The sequence below is a fragment of the Nicotiana tomentosiformis genome, chromosome 1 (assembly GCF_000390325.3).
Source record: "Nicotiana tomentosiformis chromosome 1, ASM39032v3, whole genome shotgun sequence".
NCBI classification, from domain to species: Eukaryota; Viridiplantae; Streptophyta; class Magnoliopsida; order Solanales; family Solanaceae; genus Nicotiana; species Nicotiana tomentosiformis.
In genome coordinates, this window is record NC_090812.1 from 29,678,818 (window position 1) to 29,700,864 (window position 22,047).

The 22,047-nt window shown below is 39.0% G+C and overlaps 1 long non-coding RNA gene and 1 pseudogene across 1 annotated transcript; both read right to left on the reverse strand.

Moving 5' to 3' along the window:
* Positions 1-611: 611 nt before the first annotated feature.
* Positions 612-20,880, reverse strand: LOC104098264 (phospholipase D zeta 1-like; annotated as a pseudogene).
* LOC138895389 (uncharacterized) lies at positions 16,754-20,496 on the reverse strand. The gene is made up of 5 exons (XR_011409418.1): positions 18,541-20,496; positions 18,338-18,466; positions 17,748-18,266; positions 17,506-17,676; positions 16,754-17,439 (listed from the first exon to the last, which is right to left on the reverse strand). It is a non-coding gene; the product is annotated as an uncharacterized lncRNA (long non-coding RNA).
* Positions 20,881-22,047: the final 1,167 nt, after the last annotated feature.

Sequence of the window (22,047 nt, forward strand, 5' to 3'; positions counted from 1 at the left end):
GGTTTATGTAGGGGAATTTTATCCGAGAAAATTGGAATGGCGCCAAATATTCCCGCCTTTTTCTGTATAGGGAAATCCCATTTGTTCCAATTTCCACCTACGGAGTAGTACTATTTTTTTTATTCATAAACCAAAATGAAACTGCAATTAAATTTTGAGGCTGCTTCGAACTCTATATAATATTCAATCAAAGGCCTTAATTTGTTCCTTTTTTTTTTCCTTTTTGAAAGTCTCAATCTCTAAAGCTGGTATGCTCAAGTAACTTAAAACATGCTACAAACGTTTTTGTTTGTAAGTAGAAGCACTTAATATTTATTTGGTCAAAGGGACGTCATATTGCTTTTCTAGTGTCCTTGTAGATTTAAAAAAAACGAATTTATCAATTCCTAGTATAAATCACTTTACCTCGGAAAATATCAAATCAAACTCTTGTTTTTTTGGTCTTTAACCGAGCAATTTATTTCCTTCCTTTTTCCCCATGAAAAGGAAATAAAAGAAGAGTAAAATAGAACCAGAACCAATAGCAGCTCAATTTACGGCAAGCAAGTTAACGTGGTGAAGATTTTGGGGGGGTTGAGTTACAACTTACAAGGGACATTGTCATCTTTAGATGAGAAAGCATAATGTATAGTGTGCCATAAACTGTATAGAAGATCTGAACAGCAATTCACATATAAATGTAGGATACAAAGTTACAAACAATACTAAGAATATATTGGAGGCAGTCCGATACTAACTCTAAAAGAATAAGGTTGGTTCTAAAATACCCAGGAGAGGCTCTGGGAAGCCTTATAGCTTGATATCTTGATACAAAAGAATTTTCAGTCTAGTTTCCGTCTTACAATGGCTGCTAATATACATACAAAGCCTATATCTACGTGCTGTTGCTCTACGTGTGCTTGAGCTTCATTTCTTAAGTTTGTAGCTTAATGGAATACTTGAGGAGAAGTATAAAACTCAGTCTCGATAAAACCCGGTCTCAGATCTTCTTCACGCATGAACTCCAAAGGAAAAGAAACAAGATGTCCTTTGACTGACTTTAACCTCTCATTCGTATTCACTACAGCTGCTAGCCCATTATCGTGAAATTCAAGTTTATCAGGAGCGACACCTAAATCAATAGTAGTGTGCCCAAGCTTATCTTTCCAGTGATTCCTACATTGTCGAAGTTCAGATCTGCATTCCAGGATGACATTAGATAACATAAGCAATTGAGCATGATCAACGAGTTATATCTACCGCCCGCCCACCCCCACCCACAAAAGAGAAAAAGATAGAGGTGGAAACTCAGTGTGTGGTTGTCAAGTACCTTGAGTGAACAAGATCATTTGGGATGCAAGAGAACACGTCTTGGTAAATTGTGGAATTCGACTGTAACGTCAAAAATACAAAAGGAGTTATTGAAGCTTTGAGATGAAAATCTAGGTGACCAAATTGTGCAAGTCTGGACAAGATTTCGCGCATGGCATACATAGAAATGATATCTGTTAATGGGCAGTTATAGAAAGACCAACTAAATAACTAAACCAGAAAAGAAGAGTGATAATGAAACTGCTGTTATACCAGAAAGCTTTCTTCCTATGTTAGTATGTCCATGCATCACTACCAAAAGATAGGCATAGGGCAGAATTTTATTTTATTTTTTTCCTTTTCAAGAAGTAGTACAATCTTGTTTTCGTATTTCTTTTAACACTTAATATACAGTAACATAAGAAACACCAGTCTCACATCTGCAGTTGCCATCCATATATCTTTGTAAGTAGAGTCAGCTACGGGATCTTTGATTTGACAAATCTGGAAAAGAAAGGATGGCCTTTAGTTGCTATATCTCGAAACATATGCAAATAAAAGTATTGCATGTCAGGGCCAACAATGGCAAGTGCCAAGGACCTCAGACATTGCTAATTTTTAAGGAAGTTATGGCGACATCCAAGAGAGGAAGTTTTAACAGCATTCAAAGTCTGACTCTGCAACATCACTTACCTCTTCAGCATGTAAACCAAGGTGCTCTGCCCACAAAGAAATCCGAAGGCTAAAAGCAAATTTTCCAGCCTTCCAAGGCTTTCCGTCCATGGATGAATCAACGAAATCTTTATCTTCAATGACTACACAAATCTGGAATCACCGATTTTCTCAGAATTTTCCTTTTTTCTAAAAATACTTTTTTTTAATCAAATGTTTAAAAGCATCTAAGAACAAGATGCTGCTTTTGCAGATAATTAGCGGAAAGAATTCAACTGCAGATATCCAATGTCGAAGTTAATATGTGCAGCCTCATGCAATTGAAAATATGGAAAGGTCATACTTATCTTTTGACTATGGACAACTTTCATTCACTAGCAGCATGCATGGTATAAGCAGCGTAAATGAATGAACCAACTATGTAAATCGACAGCCAGCAATTCAAGGTGGAAATGGGATGAATTTACAGTTTCCCGTGATAGATGAACAAATTCACAAGTGAAAGCAGAATTTATGCAGGTAAACGCCATATGTGCTTTCTTATTTTTGTGCAGCTTCTAGAGTTTTACTTCTACTTACAGGATAAAAGCATTGGTTAGCCCTAAAAGCTGTATTCATTCCTGTTGTTCTATTTAAAAAGTTTCCTTCAAAGAAGAAAAAAGTCTACAAATTCTAAGTGACAAGTTCTAGTACACTACATTAGACTGGTAGCAAAACAAAAGTCCACAAGGGTTATAACTGCTTGACTAACAATTATCCCCATATTTATTTGTCTTACCACCTTTATGAACTTAGACAAGCTATTCCAGGGAGTAATGCTTGTTTCTCTTCTTCTTCAAAGAGGAAAAGACTATCTTATAGAGACTAAGATTTCATGTTCTTCAAATCCTAAAAGCCTAGAACAGTTGTCCTACAGAAAAAAGATTTACCTCAGAGTCGCGAGATCCAAGCAAACTTCTGTCATTTATGTTAGATGATCCAATCAAGGCTATACGGTCATCCACTATCATCACTTTACTATGTACATAGACCTGTGGTGAAATTTGAGAACTTTAGATGCAATGGAACACCAAATCTCCGAAGTCCAAACAATCAATATCAAGAGAACTTGCAATACTACATGATGCATGTTAGAAAGTCAAGAGAAAACATTGAGAAAAGATGATGAACATTTCCTACGGATAAGTAGAATGAACTGATATTCAAGAATCGGAAAAAAATTCATTTTCAAACTTTGGCCTAGTATTTGCACTAATTTTCTTGGAGGCTAAAGTTGATCTTACAAATATTGCATTGACTGGCTCTTAGCAATTCAAAGACAATAATTGCTAATCTATGGACAATCTTACTATACAAGTGAATTGCAGTTAATTGATTTGTAATTGTTAGCTCTTTAAGAATTACCTGACTGGTGAACATGGGGCCAACATCAGAAAGCTGGCCATATGTCCTGAGACCATAAAAAGATATGTAATCACGGGTTTCTGGACCCAACAGAGCATTAAGATTGTGCAATATTGAATTGTTGCTCTTGGAAATTGTCCGGTATTGCCAGTGCATTAAGGCTCTCACAGTTGCTGCCCCAATGTCATCTAGACCTCCCTGTAATTTTGAAGCTAGATATGAAATGTGAAAGACCAAAACCAACTTATAGTCAGTCCCCGATGTGAAGGGAAGATGCCAACCTGAAAACCAGGTAATAGTGGGATGACTATTATAACCCTGAAACATCTATTTTCTTTGTGTGCTCGCCGTATACGTCTGTATAAAGCATCAGCTACACGATTGCGTATAGTTTCATCTCCAGCAAGACCCGAGATAAAAAATTGATTCTGAAAGTTTGCAACAAAAAAAAAGGAGTTTCTTTTAACACCATTAAGTGAGCTTCTTTACTAGACTTTTGCACATAAAATCATAAAACATCAGAACTAAGAAAAACAAAAAGTTTAAGAGAAGACAACAGGAACCCTCTAAATTCGATTGTTATCAGTAGTTAGGAAAACAAATCACAATTTCATATTGCTTCTCAATGAAAATAAACGATAAATGTAATCTTCCACATTTGTGGCTTGACGTAGCTACTTGGTTAACAAAAGAATCAGTTTTGGATCACGATTGACGTCAACCATAATTGTCATAGGTTCCAGCTCATAAACTACTAGCTAAAACTTTGAGTAAGCTAGCAGCTGGAAAAAGAAAATGACAAAAGTTCGTCATCACTAATTCAACAAGCTGAGAGAAAGAAATTGCTGGAAAAAGTACAGAAGCAAATTTGGAAGATCAGGTCAACTCATGCTCTCATTGTTTGATATGTATAGGCTGCTATAATACGATAGCAAGCACGTGTGAAAACAGGTATGTATTAATCAGTCAGAAGCTATCAGGTGTTGTACTATTTAATTAGTGGCTATATGTGACAGAGTGTATATAAAGGCCATTAGCAAATATTATGTCCAGCAATCCTCCCATATTACTTGGAAAGTTAGAGGAGTCTCCTATAAAAGCACACACTTTCTGGGGCTGAAGAAGATCAATGAACACAGAAGAGAACGTCAATTGACTCTTATTTGTGAAGCTTCTTGAAATTGTAATGACTTGCAGATGCACGTTCAGACATGTGCTTCCAAATAAAGGTGTCATGCTATCTTGACATCCCCTCTCGAAGGAGTAAGAACAGTTAACCACATACTTTTGTGTAACTCTATCAGTAAAAGGTTGATCCAGCTTGACTATAGTGTAGGGGTAACTTTAGGAAAACGTTTTCCTGGTAATATTAGGCTATTCTTTTAAAATTACTTTTTATTGCTTGTACCTTCTACTTGATTCTTTTGGGACCACAGAGTGTTTTGTCAATACTTAAGCAATCAGGGAAAACATAAAGGTGTTTGACTGAAATTTTGAAGGAAAGACCAGATTGTTCCTTACGACCTCTTTTCCAAGTTACTGGGAGTGTTTAGCATAATTATTTATGATTGTACCTTATTCTAGCTTCCAGATTTCCATCAGTTTGTTTTTTTCCATGGCAAACTCACTTTAAATGTACAAACTTGTTATAGTCCTTTCTCAATATTTTTCTCTAGCAACTGCTGAATGGAGTAATGGTGCAGTCTGAACAAGATGTGTACACTTTGTGACTTGATAGTAACAACAGGAAACCCACTGAAGTCACTGATGTGGTCAAGCTAATGTTGACAACAGATGGAGATTACCTTTCCATAGTCTAGAGATAGAATCAGAAGAAAGCATTATCAAACTCGGCATAGCTGGAAATAATGTGTGTTGCCCTATAGTACCTCAAAGAGAAAAGCTCTGACAATCAGTATTATCTTTGTGGTTAATTATCAGCTGTATTTAGTGGTTACCTCAATGAACACAAAATGTTCTGCTTCCTCAATAAGAGAACAATAAGCTTTGTGAATGCTCTCTTCAGTTTGAGTTGTTCCGGCAGACCATTGGCTGACACTTCTAATGACCTATGACATTTTAGCAATAAGAAATGTCATTAGCAGTGGAAAATTAACTGAACATATGCGAAACTGAAAAAACAAGAAGATAATCGTATTTGCGAATCATCTAAAGGAAATAGTTTGAAGGAATACTATGAACCGAAACACTATCAGCAGAAAGTACAAAATATTCGAAGTATTGTTTAGCTAAATAGCTGCTACTAATCTCTACCTTCATTTGTTCAATATCATTATCCTCCACCTGATTTTGTATTTCAGAATTTCTTCGAAGGTTCTAATACTAGCTGATATTTTCTCCTTGTTTTTGTTATCCTTCAGCAATAAAGGCTAGCTACTTAAAATTGTCACATCCTCTTTGTACTATATTGTTAGAGCTAACCTGACAGTGACAACGGGTCCGAGGACCAACATCTGCTAATTCATCAGTTGAAATCACTTCTGCTACTCGCTCTTTTGTCTCCCACCAATTATCTTGTTGGTAAGTTTTCACTTGGCTTTGGAGATCTTGGCGATGAAGATCATCTGCAAAAAAAATATCTTCAGATCTAATGTCTAAGTGCTAGCTGAAAATAAATCAAGCTGAAGCAATAGACTAGACATCAGACCAGTCAACTTCTCATCCTCACTGGAGGCCCCCTCGTCACAATCAGCTTCCTGGGGTAAAAGTAATGGGATGTCTTCCGGTGGTGACCCAGACGGAAATGGATCTTGTCCATTCAGATCTTCAGAGTTCCGCTCAGCTGTCTTAGTTTTGGCCTCAACTTCTCTGCTTCTCCCCATGTAGTGCGGAAGAACCATGTGATGCTGTGGCATAAGCAGTGGTATTGTCTGTTCATTTGGAGCTTTGCTTCTCTGCAGCAACGGTCGGAAATATTAGCAACTTGATATTTCTTAAAGAAGTACACTGAAGACCAGAAAAGAACCTTAGCATGATTCCAGCGCTGAACGAAGTGTCTGGCAATATCTCGGCAAGGTGGTCCCCATAGAGCGCAGTGGACATCATGCCATGGCATTCGGGGATATTTCTCTCGATCTAGTTCATCTTTCATGGCATCTTCCCAAGAATTTGGCTCGGACTCTCTGCATAATAATGATTATTCATCAAATTTCAACATCACATTTGCTGCATATTGGTTTGAATACCTTCTATAGGCAGTCAAACCTGAGAGAACGCTCTAATGCTTTCCGTTCTCCATCTATGAAATAGATTCTAACTTGAAGCATCTCACACTAAAATAGATTTTCATTTGAATTAGTTGGACAAATATGAGCTATAATAGAACACCCACTAAACAAGAAGCTTTGATTGAATCAAACTAAATTATCTAAAGGAGGTCTAGAATATTACTCTTACATGATACTCTTATATTTTAGGACATCCCAAGATCGTTGCCAACACTACTAATAACATTATTGATATGAGTTTCACTAGTTACAGGAATTGAAATTCATTTAATCAATCAAATTCAAATTTTGATAAGATGCTTTCTCTATTAAACTAAAATTTGGTATTACTTTAACATTTTCTTTCATTATCTCTGATATAATATAATTCACATCAACATTCTAAACTGCACGCTCATAGGACGGAGAGAAGTAAAGTACAATCATGTAACTCAATCGATTGCTTCAATATTTCGTTCTCTTTTTTCCTGCCTCCCCCCTTCCTCCCCCCCCCCCCCCCCCACACACACACACACACACACCCACTTCAATAGTGCTCATAGCACTAAAAATGCATCTCAATTTTTTACACACGGTTTGTTAGGAAATGAGGAAAAGAAGAGTAAGAAAAGGAAACTTGGGGACAAAGTGAAGAGAAGTGTTTGCTTCTTCACTTAACCTCCTTCTTTCACATTAAACTGCGTGAGTCCTAGAGGGAAGTAATTTTCTCCTCTTCATGGAAGGGACAGAAATTATTTAACTTTTCACTAGTTTACCTTTGCCTCATTACCACACACGATAATGTAATCTCTCACACTATCACATTGTCTGGGACAAAGTAGAAAAATAGATAACTAATCCGGTTTCCGTTAACACAATCTCAGGATGGATAGCATTATTTCTTTCAACTATGTCATGGTGGAATCTTTTCAAAATCTACATAGTCCATCACCTGAATGCTAATGGAAACCTATTACTCGAACACATACCAACTACGGAGTTCGAGAAGAACTCTTGTTGACAAAATAATGGCATCAATATAAATCCAAACTTGCCAAAGGAAACGTCAAGTTCATGACCTGGTCGTATACATATTGAAGCTGGATTACCTTGGGTTATAGTAGTCCTTCCCAGGCCAAATAGAAGGAGGCGGATCAGCCAAGTTGTGTTCTCTTGTGTCATAACGGCCAAAACATAAATCTAGACCTCCAATATAACAAATCTTGTTGTCTACAATGACAATCTTTTCATGGTGCGACCTGCATGTGGCAAACACGTTTTAGTTTAATAAACTTATCAAGTAGAAGGAAAAAAGAATTTAGAGCGTAGATCTGATGGAAACTCTATTCTATATCATGATTACATCAGAGTTTATGTTGTATAAAAAAATTTAACTGCATACCACAAGTAGATCCCCGCGGAGAAATGGTTCGGATATCGCAGGACTTTAACATTTTTATGAATTGTCAGAAGCTGTCTTTTACTGTATAAACTGTTAATCTTTAAAGCAATAGAAACCTCCTTGTAGAGAAGAATATAAATCTGCATAACATATATTTAAAAGTTAGATTCCATCTTAAAAATCATAATGGAAGATCTGTAGAAAAAGCACATCTCTTGGTATCCCTTCTAACTTAAAGAAATCTCGTAGCGAACACTGGAAAAGAGTAAGCATGATCTCTTCTTTTATAAGAACAAGAGAAGTCAAGATCATTATCAAGCGAATATGGTCAACCATTTATTGCACCCATTACCATCTACCTTTTCTCTGGTCAAAAAACACATAAAGTACTTATTTACTTTTTGAATGTAGAATATAATAACAGATACTACTTTCACTGGACAAAAAATAAAGAAAGAAAATACACAGACATTTGCTATTAACTTCTCGATATACCATCTTTTTAAGATTAAGCAAATGGCAATTGTTGACTATCTCCGCAAGATACTCAAGTCGATCCATTATATTCGTTATAACTTCAAAAGGCAAGTAAAGCACTAAAAGTCTTAGTATCAGCAGAATGCATATTAAAATCATTTGGTACAGCTTGTTACATATTATACATTCTAGGTTCATTGTGTCTCTGTTAGAAACAATGTGTCTAGACACAAGACAAAATGCCCGGTTCCTAATCTTTATCACAAGTGACTGAGCATAATGATTTGAGTAATATCTCTCAACAAAAGTGTGACTTATAAGACTGGGCGAGTATCACAGAATAAGAATTATACTTGCAAAATTCTATTCAATTATTTGTAAAGTCAAACATGTTAGAAGAGATCAGTTGCATATGCACCTGGACCCCTTCTTTGGCTTTAGTCTCAAGTAATGCATCAAGTCTAGATGAGCTATGGTTGTGAAATGGACGTCTCAAGTACAGTTCTGGGCAAAGCCACCATCCAGTTATATAGATCTGCATAAAAATTAAATTAGGTGAAACTATCTGCAGCAAGAAAATATTTGATTGAGAGTAAAAAGTTGAGAGATCAACCTCAGATTTTGCACTCTCTATTGAAGAAGCAATTGCCTCAAATGCTGCTTTACCATCTATAAACCACTGAGCTTGAGTGGCATCATCATTTGTCCCCCTCAATGGAGCAAAAGAACCAAAGCGGTGAGGGTTACACCAACCCTCCGGAGGTTTAAGAACAGCATCATTGATTGCAGATATCCAATCATCGACTTTGGCATTGCTCGTGGTTCTAAACTTTACGATGCGGTTCCCACAACAAACCTTTCAGACATTACAACTGTCAGTTTTATGTAAAAGGAAACAAAAACAAGATGCACTCGTTGAGAAGTAAGTTCAGTGATTATGAGCTAACTTAATAAATACAGAAAGATGTAGTTGATGCACTCAACATGTAACTTCATATTTTGTCACACTGATCCATTATGAATTTATTTGGTTGAGAGTGTAGTAACAGAAAATGGATTTCCCAAGAGAATGGCAAAGGTACGTCGAGGAAAAAGGTGATTTTTCCACAAATCTTGGTTAACCAAGAAGTTACTGAACACTTGACTAAATTTATTTCGCAGTTTTCCTGAATCAAACTTCCTAAGAAATAGTAGAATCTGTCAATGCATCAACTTGAATGGTGGAATTATGGGAAGAAAGAAGCAAACAGTGCAAATTGTGAAACAAGCTCAATCATTGCCTTATGTTATATAAAGCAGAGCTGATTGAATCTAAATTATTATAATCTCCATTCCAGCTGACAAATTCCTTTTTAAGTAACTTACTGGTCCAGGGACAGAACATCTAATTGATTAAACTTAAACTAGTACTTCGGTAAGTGTCACGAAATCACTTGCTTGAATTTCAAAAACTAGATAACTCTCAGCTTCAGGCATATTCAGGTGAGCGTGGCACGATGAGCACCCGAAATACACAACTTTGTTGCATGTGTTTTTAGTAATAAAATTAGCACTGTGTAGTAGTAGAGCACTCATAAAATGAACAAATAACCAAGAATTAAGAAATTGTAATGGTTGAAAATTGAGATTAGACAGTTTGAATGGAAGCAGACCTTAAATGCATATCGCAAAGGATTTTTTTCTCTTATTTCCTCTGCTAAGTATACTGGATTCTCTCCCTTCTCATTAGACGTTGGAAGCACATCGAACACAATAATGTCCAGTAGTTTTGCATCAAAGGGATTGTTTAGTAAGGCCAAGTAACCAGGTTTTAAAACAGCCCAAACCTGCATAACATAGTATGAATAGTTAAGACAAGGAAGCAAAAAAAATTTAAGAGAGTCAACCACTGTGGAGGACACAACATATTCAGATAACACTTGCTTCACAGACACGTTAATGATTCAGGAGAGCACAAAAGATAAAAGATCGCCTTGGCCTTACACTTATGTATACCCAATATGCGTCTGCAATAGTCGCAATTTTTTTCATCAAAAATACAACTCCCAATTTTCAGTTAACAAATGTTCGCTCATGCAGCGTTAAATAATGAGTTAATCCAACTATTGGGATTTTCTCGATTGGACATGGACAAATTGGTACTGAAAGCGGACAATGTTAGTAGATGCAGAATCTTAGTCAGATACAACATGATAACAACCACGGAACCATGGAGACCCAGGACCTGAAGGTTGCCAAGATGAGTTCTTAAAATGCATCTGTGGTTATTTATCTTTATTGTCTGACCACCTCCACTCATTCATGACATTCCTCATTTACTATTTTACTTTGAGTTCAAAAGTAACAAAAGTGATTTTCAGTCTTGTTCTTGACAAAACAAGTGTCAATTCATCTTGTCAGTAAAGAGGACGTATGCTTTTCAGGTTTCTATATTTGTGTCTGTCTGGAAGGAAATTGAGGAAGCGATACATTCTAAATGTAATACCATTAGTCGAATCTGAACGCAACATAAAATGAGGTATGTCCATCTTCATTCAAGAAAAAAATCAGCTCTTCTACCGTACCTCTGTAAGATAGTACGTGTCAATAAATAGACTTTCAGAGAGACAGAAAACCTTATGTGCATAAAAGCTTTTGTATAGTGTGCATTAACATATATCCACAAATGTTGTCAGCAGACTACTATGGTGATTGTTTACCTTTTGCCACTTGCTCTTGCAACAGCCAGACCAATAACAAATGCAACATCCCGCATCCTCCTCCTCTTTGGGAACTTTCAACAAATGCTTAACCATTACGTAATTTTCTTTAAGCTTTGGGCCATATTCTGGTAAGAATGATAACTTGGATACCTCCAAAAACTTGCACACCTGAAGTTTAAGAATTCTCTATATGTTACAACCAAGGAAAATAAGCATTAACAGCAGAAAATCTCAAAGAACCAAATATACTGTTTCTTAACTATGAATACCAAAAATTGCTCCCCGAGATAATTCCAGATTCAGCGTATAGAGAAATGTATCATCACTTAGAGGTAGATGCTAATCCAAAGGAAGTATATGACGTAATAACTTGCATAGACATGTAAGTTGTTACTTGTTCCCATGCTTAATTCAAGATTCAGGCATAATAACTTGTATTAACATGTAATTTCAGAGATTAACTAGTCTATGGCCTCCAAGATGGTAGTGAGTACCCCTGCCAACAGTTTACTTTTGCAACAAATGTCAACATCCCAGTCAAACTTTTCTAGTCAAAAGGTATCTGTCTAAGAACAAACTACTGGAGATTGAAGCAGAAGACAGTACACACCTCTCGAGAATTTACAATGTCCAAATTCCCCAAAAAATGATTCAGATACTTTTGCATAGCAATTTTCCCTTTTTCTGTAATGGTTTGCTGCCTGCCCAATGCTGGACGAATGATTGATAAAGCAGCCCGGGATGGAACATACCTGCAAATAACCCACGGGCAAGAATCATATAAGCTATTTGCAGAACGTATGCAAGGTCCCACCTGCTAAGCATAACAATATTCACACAGAAACCTTTTGACACCTGTTTCTAATACTATCTTCACTGTAAATTTGCACAGCACCATCATCGGGTTCAGCATCATCATGTATGACAGCTGTTTGTTCTCCTATACCAATGTGGTGAAGCCATTCTTTAACCTTTTGACAAAGGATTTGAGAATGAGACAGTAAGACTCTTAAAAAGTTAGCATTATTATACTCATAGCATGAAGAAATAAAGAAGGCGCAGAAACGTCTCATATTTGTGAAAGCAAAGAGAGATGAAACCTGCTCTTGTTTTTCATGGAGTTCCTCAATTATTGCACGTTTCCTCAATGCAAAGTGCAAATAAATAACTTGTGAGGCCTTCTTCACTAAGCGCCACTTGAACTGCTTATTGGAAAAGTAAAAGAGGAGATGGTCATGTAATGCGAACAAAAATGATAATGTGAATACGAGATCTTTTTCTAGAAACTAAAGTTCATTGACTAGCTGTTATCAGGGAATGCACTAATGGAAGAAGAATCAAATCTAAAATTAAATGAAGACTTCACAAGAAAACGAGTTCCAAAATGTAACTGCTCACTCTTTTCATTATTTTAGCATAAAGACTGATAGACAACTAAAGGCTTAGCTAGCAGAAGAGGCATTCTTGAATAGGGTCACCCAAAACTTTATTCTGGAAAGGAATATTTGCTAGTAACTTAATTATTGAACTTCAATACATCAAGTATCATAGGCCTAACTAATTAGTTTATTAAATCCGGCATTCTCACGTCACAAAGTTATTTGATGACTCAGTATATATATATATATATATATATATATATATATATATTGCCATGGTCCCTTCCACCAGAAAAAAATGATCGCATCTTTTTCACTTTTCATCATAACCACAACAACCCGTCTTAACAGTATAGATGATGCCCATTTCACTAACTACACCATTACAAAACGATCTAAACGCTAATCCACATGTTGTTCCCAATCACTAAGGAAAAATACTGTACCAATATGCCCATTTAAACACCACCTAGTAGTAAAATAAATCAAGAAATATATATTCTAAATGCTTTTCCCAACTTAGACCACAATGATCGCATTTTCTTAATCCAATTAAACCGAACTGCTTCATACACGAGATTTTAAAAAATCATTGTAAAATCATGTACTCCCTCCGTTCCATTTCACTAGTCATGTTTTCGGTTGGCAGGGCCCTTAAGAAAACATTAATTAAAAGAATAATTAGACTAAGTTAACCTTACTTATTCTTTGATTTCAATTTAATACTACTTCTTGCTTTCACCGCATTGATCTCTTTCCACATTTATTAAAGGCAAAATTGGAAAAAAAGGTATCTATTCTCTCTTATTTTTCTAAGTGTATACGGTCGAAATAGATTTCGACCTCCGTACGTTTGATCGAGTTCGAATGATAAGCGATTGAAGTGAGAGCTCGAGACGAGTCCCGAGGATAGTACAAACAAGTCTCGAGCTCCAAGACCGATCGAGGAATCGGCTCGGTATCATTATCAAGCCCATGACCAAATCGAATCGCAAGGCAACGAGAAGGTTATCGGAGATGCACGGACCGATTGGCACTCACCCCGAATGTCGAACTCGAACTCAAGGCCGAGGGCTCGACCCAATACCGAGCTCGAGCCAGTATCGAGCTCGCAGACAGGAGTTGTTACAACCGCACTAGGGGAGAGAATCTTTGCAGGAATCAAGGAAGAGACAATCCATCATGGGTTCTCCACTATATACTTTTTTATTATAAATAATGTACGATCCCTCTACTATAAAGAAGGGAATCATTGTAAGCACAGGCGGACTCACACATTGTAAGAAAAGACTACTTCTATTTATTGAAGAATAAATCTCTTGAGCTTGTTTTATTCAGCATACTTACTCTTCTTGTTCAATAAGTTATATCCCGTTTCTATAGCCTAGAATCTAAACATTTCCACTTCTACGTACGATTTGTATCAAGCTATATCACATATCCTTAGAACTACTTATAAATTCAACTATATCCGATTTTCCGGGTAAACAGTTTGGCGCCCACCGTGGGGCTAAGGGTAACAGTGGTTGTTTGATACAAATCTGCAATACACACCAGTTTACAACTTCAAATCAGCAATGACAAACCCTCGATTGATGGCTTTACCTATCGACCACGAAGTCGGCCTTCAAGACGAAACCAACAACTTGATACCCAGAGCCGGAAGGCCATTTAACGATGTCACTGAAGCTCGAGTCGAAGTACCTGAAATCCGAGTCGAAGTACCACTGGATGTCAATTCACAAGTGGCTCTTGAGGCGAACCAACGCTCCGAACCGAAAAAAAGCATTCAGGGCGGAACTCGATAAGTAGCTCGAGACACCCATAACGTGGAGGAGATCGGAGTCAGCTTACGGATGATCTTCGAGATGTTACAAGCCCAGCAAATAGCGATAGCTCAGTTGCAGAGCCAAACTCAGGAACAAAGCAGGTCGGAGCCCAATCTGCTTCGAGAAATCACCCACAGAACGGAGCCAGCCATAGTGAAGTCAAATGAGCATGAATCGGGGACTACTCCCGAAGTTGCTAAATTGCTCGAGGAACTCGCAAAGCGAGTCGAAGCCAACGATAAAAAAGTAGAAACATATAACTCTAGGGTCGATCAGATCCCGAGAGCTCCACCAATGATAAAAGAGTTGGATCCCAAAATATTCGTACAAAAACCTTTTCCCTCGAGGGCGGCCCCAAAACCAATCCCCAAGAAATTCCGTATGCCCGAAATTCCCAAATATAACGGAACGACCGACCCCAACGAGCATATCACTTCTTACACGTGTGCCATCAAGGGCAATGATTTGGAAGATGATGAGATCGAATCCGTATTATTAAAAAAAATCGGTGAAACCCTGTCAAAGGGGCAATGGTATGGTATCATAATTTACCATCTAACTCTATTGATTCTTTTGCTATGTTTGCATATTGTTTCGTAAAAGCACATGCCAGAGCATTAAAGGTCGAGACCAGAAAGTCGGACCTGTTCAAAGTAACACAAAAGGATAACGAGATGCTAAGGGAGTTCGTATCTCGTTTTCAAACGGAACGAATGGATCTGCCACCAGTCACAGATGATTGGGCTGTTCAAGCTTTCACTCAAGGTCTGAACGAGTGAAGCTCGATGGCTTCACGGCGGCTGAAGCATAATCTGATCGAATACCCAGCTATTACTTGGACCGATGTGCACAATCGATATCAATCCAAAATAAGAGTCGAAGATGACCAGTTGATTTCTAGGTCTAAAAGAACTACCAAGTAAAAGTCGACCAGAGATCGATACCGGTCATATAGCGGAAATCCCCCAAGCCCGGTCTGATAAAATGGCAATCAACTACCAAGCAATTGGAACATGTAACGCCTAAAACGATACTACTGCTGAGTATCCGAGGCCTCTTTACAATCAACCTCGAATACTCGGGGGGCTCTATCATGGAACGTATCTATGACGATTATCAAGTTCGGTGCAAAGGAAGTTACTTCGTTATTTCATGACAAACAGTGTCTCGACAGGAAACGTTGTAAGAGCCAAATGGTCAAAACGAACCATGCTCATGTAGTTGGCCCGAGCCCTGACGCAAAACATGAACGCATGTATAATGACTTGCAAAGAAAGCTCCCTTCTTTACCGATATCTTATATCCAAGATTCATTATGCATACAGGATCGAGTTCGAGCAAGCACTCACTCGATCACTAAGCCCACTGGCTACTTTTATTTTGAATTCGAGCAAGCACCCACTCGACTATTACGCCTACGGGCTACATTACTTCGAGTTCGAATCATTCACTCGACTACTAAGCCTACGGGCTACTTTTATTTCGAGTTCGAGCAAGCACTCACTCGACCATTACGCCTACGGGCTACATTACTTCGAGTTCGAATCATTCACTCGACTACTAAGCCTACGTACTACTTTATTTTCGAGTTCGAGCAATCACTCACTCGACCATTACGCCTACGGGTTATCTTACTTCGAGTTCGAATCATTCACTCGACTACTAAGCCTACGGGCTACTTTATTTTCGAGTTCGAGCAAGCACTCACTCGACCATTACGCCTACGGGCTACATTGCTTCGAGTTTGAATCATTTCACTCGACTACTAAGCCTACGGGCTACTTTATTTTCGAGTTCGAGCAATCACTCACTCGACCATTATGCCTACGGGTTATCTTACTTCGAGTTCGAGTCATTCACTCGACTACTAAGCCTACGGGCTACTGTATTTTCGAGTTCGAGCAATCACTCACTCGACCATTACGCCTACAGGCTACATTACTTCGAGTTCGAATCATTCACTCGACTACTAAGCCTACGGGCTACTTTATTTTCGAGTTCGAGCAAGCACTCACTCGACCATTACGCCTACGGGCTATATTACTTCGAGTTCGAATCATTTCACTCGACTATTAAGCCTGCGGGCTACTTTATTTTCGAGTTCGAGCAATAACTCACTGGACCATTACGCATACGAGTTATCTTACTTCGAGTTCGAGCAATCACTCACTCGATCATAAAAGTCTACGGGCTAATATATTTTGAGTTCGAGTTCGAAACAATCACTCACTCAATTATCAAAGCCTAAGGGCTATCTTATTTCGAGCTCGAGCAAACCATAAAGGCTACGAAGGCCGAATTAGATGAAATCACCTAAATCCTCATGAAAACATCCGCAAGGCATGAATGAAATCTTCACGAAGCAAGTCAGTAAAAGAAAAAGATATTTGTATAGATATACAAAGATGGTTTACATAAATAAATGCAACATAGAAGAAGCTAAGGGCTAAGCTTCTGGGTTATCATCGAGAGCGGTCTCTTCTCCACCGGGCTCCCCCCATCTTCGGACCCGCTCTTGCTACCATCATCATCATCATCATCATCGTCATCGTCATCGTCATCAGAAGCCAAGGCTTCAGCATCAACTTCGAGTTCTTTAGCCGTTTTTATCTCTTCAGCAAGGTCGAAACCTCGAGCGTGTATCTCCTCGAGGGTCTCCCTCCGGGACCGACACTTAGCAAGTTCGGCAACCCAATGTGCTCGAGTATTGGCAGTATCCCTGCCTCTCTTGCCTCCATTTGAACAGCCTCGGCCTCGGCCTCGGCCTCGACATCGGCCCGATACATGGCAATGGACTTGTCCGCTATGACTTTCGACGACTCAACCTCCGCCTTGGCCTCAGCAAGCCTTGTTTTGAAGCTCCTCGATCCTCTTGGCCTGAGCCGAACCTTTTTGCTTGATGCTTCGAAGCTGAACATCGGCCGATAATAATTTGGCCAAGATGGTTTCTTTTTTTGCAGCCAGGCGGTTGATAGTCTCCTTCCACCGGTCACATTCGACCTTGATTTGATCGACTTCTTCCCGAAGCAACCCGATCTTTTCAACCTTTTCCTGCAGCTGAGGTAACGAAGGGTTAGCTTCCACAGTTGGGTCAAACCCATACTCTAACAGAACGAGACTCACCTGCTTATCTAGTTCGGCCTCTTCTTCACGAGCCTTAGCCAAATCTGCTTGGAGGTCCTTTATAACCTCGTCCTTTTGGCTGCAAAGAAGCCGCAGAGCATCTCTCTCCCCCGAGACCTTCTGAAGCTCGAGCTCACACTGGCTGAGGTCGGCTCAAAACTTGCTAATGGCCTACACAGAAGGAAAAAAAACACAAGTCAGGTTTAGAAAAGAACGAAGAAACCAAGCATAGTTTTCATTACCCGAGAAATGAAACGTTGTGCCTTTTCTAGGAGAAGAGAAGCGTCACTAATATCGGATGCATCATTGACTCCAGTAAAGCAATCTCGAAAAGGGTCCCCGACACTGGAGCTCCGCCCATATCAGGGGTCTTCAATTCTCGAGCCTCCTTTAACGCCTCCTCAGAAAAGGTCGGAAGAGAAGGCAAATCGAATCGCTCGGGACGCTCTGATCGAGACTCGGGGTATCGGAACCAACCCCGACCGATATAGCCGTCATCGGCTCAGAAGGTCTGGCGACCTCGATAGCTTTCGCAGATCTGACCACCAAAGCCGAAGCATCATCTTCTTCTTCTTCTCTCAGTCGTTGGACCGAGTCCGTCGAAAGAGCGATTGCCTTCCTCCTCACCCTTCGAGTTTTGGGCTTGGGGTCCTCTGACCGAGAGATAGCTTTTCGCTTCTTATCTTTCCCCGGTTCTGGGACCGGGGACTTGGTTCCTTCCTCACCACTCGAAGGCCTCAAAACGGCATCCTTGGTTACACCTGCATGAAAGGAAATCGGTAACGAATGAAGCATAAAAAACATTTCGAAGAGCATGAGAAGTGACCCTTACCGTGATTCTTGGCCTCCCATCTACCTTTCGCCAAATCACGCTAAGCGCGTTCAACATAAAAGAAAGTCGAGGCTAGCTTCCGAACCCAATCCTCGAGGTCGGGTACCGCTTGTGGCATCCAAGGGGCAGCTGTATATCGGAGAAAGATATCAGATAGAATCAGGGAAAGATACAAAAAGCAACGCCTTATGAAAACCACTTACGGTCGAAATTCCATTCCTCGGGGAACGACATCTTCTCTTCCGGAATAAGGTCACGGGTCCTCACCCGAATATAACGGCCCATCCAACCCTGATCCTTGTCTTCGTCGATGCTCGACATTAAAGCTTTCGATGCCCGACGATGAAGCTTGATTAGTCCTCGAAAGATTTGAGGTCGATACAATCGTATGAGGTGATTTAGGGTGAAATCCAGCCCCCCCGGCCTTGTTGGAGAAGAAGCGAAGTAAGATTACTATGCGCCATAGAGAAGGATGAATTTGACCGAGAGTGACCTGATATCTTTTGCAAAAATCAATAATCACTAGATCGACGGGACCCAACGTGAAGGGGAAAGTATAAACACTTAAAAACCCCTCCACATGAGTGATGACGCTCTCTTCGGGAGAGGGAATTTGCAACACAACCTCGGAACCCCAGTTGCAGTCTTTCCTCACAGCCTCGAGATGGCCCTCTGTTATCGAGCACATGTACATCAACACATGCTCACATCGACCCGGAACCAACGAAGGATTTTCAACCTTAAAATCGATCTTCAGAGTACACGGGCCAGGAACATACTCATGGGGAGACGGCTCCACCGGCGCCTTGTCGCCAGACGGCCGTGAAGAGGAAGCTTTCTCCTTCTGAGGTACGGTTTTTGAAGTTTTTGCCATTGACGTAAGAGAAAGAAAAGCAAAGGAAGATGAAAGGTTGATGGTGCCAAACGCTGACGAAGGTGGCTCTACAAGCGGCACAATAGAGGCAGAAAGAGTAAGAAAAATTTGGGAGATTGAAGATGTAAAAGTGGTAAATGATAAATGGAAGGGTTATTTATAGGTTTATACCGTGGCGGTTCAGTATCAGCGGTGGCCGACCACCATCTGACGTGCATTAAATACCTTGAAAGACTAAATCGACGGGACAACTATCACATAAGTCACGATCGAGCCCAGTGAAAACGTCAATTTAATAATCCGATCGAGCCGTCGAAAATCATATCGCTTCTCACCATATTCTTCCTGAGAAACGAGGGGACTATCTGTATACGGTCGAAATAGATTTCGGCCTCTGTACGTTTGATCGAGCTCGAATGATAAGCGATCGAAGTGAGAGCTCGAGACGAGTTCCGAGGATAGTACAAACAAGCCTCGAGCTCCAAGACCGATCGAGGAATCGGCTCAGTATCATTATCAAGCCCATGACCAAATCGAACCGCAAGGCAACGAGAAGGTTATCGGAGATGCACAGACCGATTGGCACTCACCCCGAATGTCGAACTCGAACTCAAGGCCGAGGGCTCGACCCAATACCGAGCTCGAGCCAGTATCGAGCTCGCAGACAGGAGTTGTTACAACCGCACTAGGGGAGAGAATCTTTGCAGGAATCAAGGAAGAGACAATCCATCATGGGTTCTCCACTATATATTTTTTTATTATAAATAATGTACGATCCCTCTACTATAAAGAAGGGAATCATTGTAAGCACAGGCGGACTCACACATTGTAAGAAAAGACTACTTCTATTTATTGAAGAATAAATCTCTTGAGCTTGTTTTATTCAGCATACTTACTCTTCTTGTTCAATAAGTTATATCCCGTTTCTATAGCCTAGAATCTAAACATTTCCACTTCTACGTACGATTTGTATCAAGCTATATCACATATCCTTAGAACTACTTATAAATTCAACTATATTCAATTTTCCGGGTAAACACTAAGACGAAGAGAAATTTGGAACAACTAGTTTTAGTAAAACCTGACAAGTAAATGGAACAGAGGAAGTGCTTCCTTATTCACGGATTATAACAACTACAATATTAAATTAAATGAAAAGAAAAGCAGAAACACAAAAGTTCAGAGCTATACATAATAACTACTCCTAGTATTTTAGGTAAAAGACATGATTAAAAAAACATGCACGCCGGCATTAAATAGGAGTAGGAATTAGGATTAAAAAAGAGTCCACACCTGCTTGTACTGGACTTCAATTGTATATGACAAAAGCAAAGGGCTTATATCACTAGCATCTGCTCTTGACACCGCAATGATAGTCGCCTTGGGCAATTCCTCAAAGATTGTCGCCGGCTCGGCGTAGTAACGAAGCGAATGCGTCGATGACATTGCCGACGCCGACGCCGGCGCGTTTTCTATCAGTTTCTCCGTCGACATTGCTACTTTTATTGCTACTTCAACTTGAATTAATTTCAAATTATCCAATGATAAGAAACTGCTTTGGCATTTAAAGAACACAGAAGTTGTACGAATATTCTCTTGTATATTAAGAAATTGAAGTTGCAGAAGAGAAAGAGAGTTTAAGAAAGTAATTTCGTTTTTCGTTTTTCGTTTTTTTAACGGAAGCAAAAGGCGTAATATAGTTGGAGAACAAAAGGCGCAAGTTAGGTAAGGGTGACAGATGAGTTCATGTATTTCGCGTGAAGCTCTTTTGGGATAGCGACACGTGGATGTAGGTTTTTGTAGAGTGGGGTCATTGTATACGTGGTAAGTGTTTATTCGTTTACAGTAATGGGATTTGGTGCTATAGTGCAATTTGGAAACTGATGCTGTCATGTATTATATTGGGAGTATTTTGTTGTGTGCTAATATTATAAATAGTTGGTCTTAACCATAACGAAATGACAGAATTACCCCATAGGGTATGTGATTAAATATAATAAGGCAGAATCATAAGTGATGTTTTATTTGCACGTTATATGTTGTTTTGTTGTACATTTTTATAAGACAACATAAACAAGGAACTTTCAGTTTTCCTTTCGTTTCTTTTTTGACTTATGAACTTTATGGCGTTGTACGTCCATAATATTTTCTATCAACTAAAAAATTATCATAACTCAACTAACTGTTTAGTGTCTAATTATTTTCTTCTAACATTTTTAAATATAAAATCCTCTCAATACAAAATATGACAATTGAAGAGGAAAATCGGAAAAATAATTCAAGGCGCGAAATTTCGTACTGCAAATGGCAAAAATGTGTACGTTTCACAAGTTGGACTTTGACAAGTTAAACAAAGGACAACTTTGTCATTTCACTATCGATGGACCTACCTTCTCCTTAAAGCTAGTAGCGAATAAATAGTAGAATATCCAACTTAAGTGGAGTATATGCTAAAATAGCCACCAAACACTTGTCAGAGGTATCAAACTCATATTCCACAGATTATTCCTAATAACAAATGATAATCAAAAACCAATTATTAGGACCATCTCTTATGTTATAGTATTGCTTAGCTGGATAATCAGATGGTCGTTGTCAAGTGCAGTGATAACCTTGAAATGCAATAAGAGTGATAGACTAAATGATTTGCTAATTTATTGGCAATAGTGTACATTTTCTTTAATCGTTTTTAATTTTTGATTAACTCGACCCACATTCCTTACCAGAACACGCCACACTTTAAATTGGAATGAGCATAACTTTTGTACGATGACGTTGTAATTCTTTTGTTAAACTATCAAATTTAGCAGTAAAAGAAATTCACAATCAACTATCA